This window comes from Lactuca serriola, chromosome 1 (genome assembly GCF_051521515.1).
Source record: "Lactuca serriola cultivar US96UC23 chromosome 1, Lser_US96UC23_V15, whole genome shotgun sequence".
Classification (NCBI taxonomy): domain Eukaryota; kingdom Viridiplantae; phylum Streptophyta; class Magnoliopsida; order Asterales; family Asteraceae; genus Lactuca; species Lactuca serriola.
In genome coordinates, this window is record NC_136408.1 from 255,184,646 (window position 1) to 255,189,013 (window position 4,368).

Below are 4,368 nucleotides of genomic sequence, written 5' to 3' on the forward strand. Positions count from 1 at the left end.
GTTATTCTTCCGGAATGACTAAGTTATTCAAACCATCCACAGTCGGTCATATTTTGGAAGTAGATATGAATTAAGACTGTCATGATGGGTTGTAGAGGTCTAAGGTGTTGGACAAGGCTACAACAATCATGAGTGCTCATAAGTTCTGAGTATTGGATTCAACCCGCGCTCATTGGAATCACTTCATGGATTTTATCACGAGTGATCATGAGACGATAATATCTTATATTCTTCAAACCTAGAGATATGAGTTGTTACTATGAGTTGATAGTACATTGATTGCACGAAACCGCATTTGGTAACTCTGTGCTATAAAACGTGCCTTTGTGTATGATTCAACAAGTAGTAGAATAAGTCATATGAGTCGAAGTTTATCCGTTCCTTTTACCTTCGGGATAAAAGCGATATCTGTGGGCCCCTCGATGATTTGATGATGACAAATGGAAGTGCTCGGCCGGGCCAGGACTGATTTGATTTGTTCAATTAGTCAGTCGTCATAAATCGGAAATCGGGAAACAACAAATGGACAGAGAGAATGATTATAATCCATGTCTCAGTCCATATGATATCTAGAATGGAGGAATATATGATCCCTTATCTAATTGACAAGTCATTGACAAAGGTCAGAGTTCATCGACAAGGTCAGAGTTCGACAGAAGCTTTTGAGAGCTACGATTGCCGGTTGGTTCCTGAAGTCATACGCAATAATAGTTTTAGACTTATCCAAGTGGGAGACTGTTGGATTAATGTCTAAGTCCATAACTATAATTGGTAAGACTTGACCCGACCCGGCATGGTCCATTTGGGTTGCATACCATCATGCGCTTGAATGAGAGAAATAAGACACTTATGGTTATTAATATATTATAAGTTCTAGTATATTAATAATAAGAATAATAAGATTATTTAATTAGTATTGATCAAGAATTAATCTAGGATTAATTAAGTGATCAAAAGAAGACTAATTAAATATATGGGTTGATTGTGTAAATCATCCATACTTGTATAGTGGGCTAATGCTCCATGGATAATCAAGTTGGGCTAAAACCCATAGGATGGTCCATGGATGCTCCATGGTGTATTTGTACCCATGGATCCAAGGAAATGGAAAGCCATGACAATTAAGAGTTTACCCTAATTGTGTAACTATATAAGCATCTTATTATTGAGGAAAAATTGGCCACTAGTGTGTGTGAAGAAAGGGCTAGCCGATTTTGAAGAGTGTAGAATTCTCTCAAATCATTCTAAGTGTTTTGATGATTGTGATTCCATTTGAGGTGTCACACTTGGGGCACTAAGCACTCAAGCTTCATGAAGACTTTCTACATCAAGAGGTATGTATTCTATCTTGTTACATTCATTGTTTTGTATGCTAGATTAGGATAATACCTTGGAAGTTCTTATTTGCATGTATAATAGAGAAAACATAGATCCAAGGTATTTAGGGTTGCATGTACACTTAGGAAGTGTTAGAATGCTCAAAACCCAACAGTACCATCACTAATATACGTGTCCCCTTCGGTAGTAATATGAAAACCATAGAACTGGGGTAGAACTCTAACTCTATCGGAACGTCTAAGAGGTAAGGACTCGTCAATCGGTTCAACCGGAGTTTCCTCCTCGGGTTGAGTGCCAGCGGTAGAGGTTCCTTCATCTATCGACTCTTGAATCTCTTCAAGCTCAATTTGCCTCCCACTATCTCCTTGGCTTATGAGTTCTCGCTCTCGGAAAACTCCTCTCCTCGCAACGAAGACCATATTGTCCTTCGGTCTATAGAAGAGATATCCAAAGGATGTCTGCGGGTAGCCGATGAAAATACATCACTCACTTCGAGGTTCGAGCTTGTCGTGAGTATCTCGTCTTACCAAAGCCTCGCAACCCCAAACCTTCATATGTGCCAACGAGGGAGCTTTCCCTGTCCACATCTCGTGAGGTGTTTTGGAAACCTTCTTAGTAGGGACTCAGTTAAGGATATGGGCGGCAGTCTCTAAGGCATACCCCCAGAAGTAGATAGGTAGTGAAGCACGACTCATCATAGAGCGAACCATATCCAATAAGGTTCGATTACGCCTTTCTGCCACACCATTCAACTGCGGTGTCCTAGGAGGCATCAATTGCGAAACTATTCCACACTCCTTGAGATAATCGTGGAATTCAAGACTTAGGTACTCTCCTCCTCGATCGGATCGAAGCATCTTGATTTTCCTGCCCAATTGATTCTCCACTTCATTCTTGAACTCTTTGAATTTTTCAAAGGTTTCTGACTTTTGCTTGATTAAATAGATATACCCATATCTACTATAATCATCGGTAAAAGTCGCGTAGAAGCGGTTCCCATCCTTCGTGGTTGATCTAAACGGTCCACATACATCGGTATGTATTAGGTCCAATAGACCTTCACCCCTTTCACATGTACTCGTGAAGGGTGATTTAGTCATCTTTCCAAGTAAACAAGACTCGCATTTGTCATCTTCCCTAAGGTCGAATGACTCCAACACTCCATCCTTTTGGAGTTGGGCTATGCGTTTCTTGTTGACATGTCCAAGACGACAATGCCACAAGGATGCTTTATCCATACTAGTGGAAGAATCAATATTCAAAACATCATTTCCTAAGTTATCAACAATCATAACAGCTTCATATATTCCATTACATGGTATAGCTTCAAAGTAAAAGACACCATTTAGATAAGCCAAAATAGAACCATTCTCATTATTAAAAAAAATCTAAATCCTTGTCTATATAAACCATGAAATGAAATGATGTTTCTAGCCATTTCTGGCGAATAGCAACAATTGATCAAATCTAAACACAAACTATTCCTAAGCACTAAAGAATACACTCCAATCTTGGTCAAAGGCGACGATCTTCTGTTCCCCATGATTAGATTGATTCTTCCTTGCTCCACATCCCTACTTCTTCTTAGTCCCTGCACATTAGAACAAATGTGGTAACCACAATCGGTATCAAGGACCCAAGAAATAGCATGATTAGAATCGTTAGATTTAATTGTGTATATACCTGCGAAAGATGGCTTGATCTTTCCTTCTTTGATTGCTTGTAGGTACTCTGGGCAGATTCTCTTCCAACGCCCTATCTTGTGGCAGTGATGGCACTCTGCCTCCTTCGGGTTAGGACAGGGCTTAGCAGGATCAACTTTGGTCCCACTAAAAGAGGCACCATCTCGGGCTTTGACCTTGCGATAGTTCTTCGATGAAGCCTTCCTCTTCTTTCCCTTTCCTTGACCAATAGCCAAGGCAAGAGCAACAGGTGGATTGAGAGTTGGTGCAGCAGACTTGTCTTTGAAGTTGCTCTCAGCAACCCTCAAGAGACCTTGGAGTTTGCTTAGGGTGACCTCTTCCTTGTTCATGTGGTATGTCATACTAAATTGGTTGTACATCGGAGGCAAATGGTGAAGCACCATGTCGATCGCCAAGTCTTCCCCAAAGTCAACATTTAACTTGCGAAGGCGGTCGACATACCTTTGCATCTTTTACAAGTGCACGGTAAGAGATTCTCCATGACCCATCTTAGCGGAAATCATGTTAGTGAAAATCTCGTAACGCTCTTGTCTCGCGTTCTGGTGGTACCTCTCCAATAAGTCTTGGTGCATCTCGTACGGGTACATGTCCTCGTAGGACTTTTGGAATTCGGAGTTCATGGTAGCGATCATGATGCAATGTACCTTCGTTGCATCTCGCTCATGAGTCTCAAAAGCGGTGATTTCGGCCGGAGTAGCGATTTCGGGGTTGATTTTCTCGAGCTTCTCATCAAGGACATACTCCTTGTCCTCATAGCGAGCAATGGTGTGAATGTATCTTATCCATTCGCTAAAGTTCGTTCTATCGAAGGTGACCTTTTGGCAAAGGCTCATCAACGTGAAAGAACTAGCAGCAGCGTTGTTAGCGTTCGACATCTACAATTAGAAAAGGACAAAGATAGATTAGAATAAGAATCCCTAATTATCACCCAATATGAAAATTAGGGCTAGGATCCAACAATAACATTTACATATTAGAAAAGGGATGTCATAATCTAACATGCAAATAAATTGAAGGTAAGTGATTGACGATTCACAAATTCTCCATCACAAAAAACCTAAACTATTAGTCCTAAGTGTTTTTGAGAATTCCTAGGTTCGGATGAGATTCATTGAAACTATTCAATGGCATGTTTAAATCTCGATATGCCCCTCTTTTTTGTGACTGGGATGCCGAGGATCACAAAGCGGGTGTGAATTACCATGCAAATTCACATGGTGCCTTCATTGTAACGATCACCTATTCGATGTGCCGGTAAACCACACACGCTCCATCGAACTATGATAAACAATGAATCACCCTTTGCCACCTTTGCTTAGAACCAATT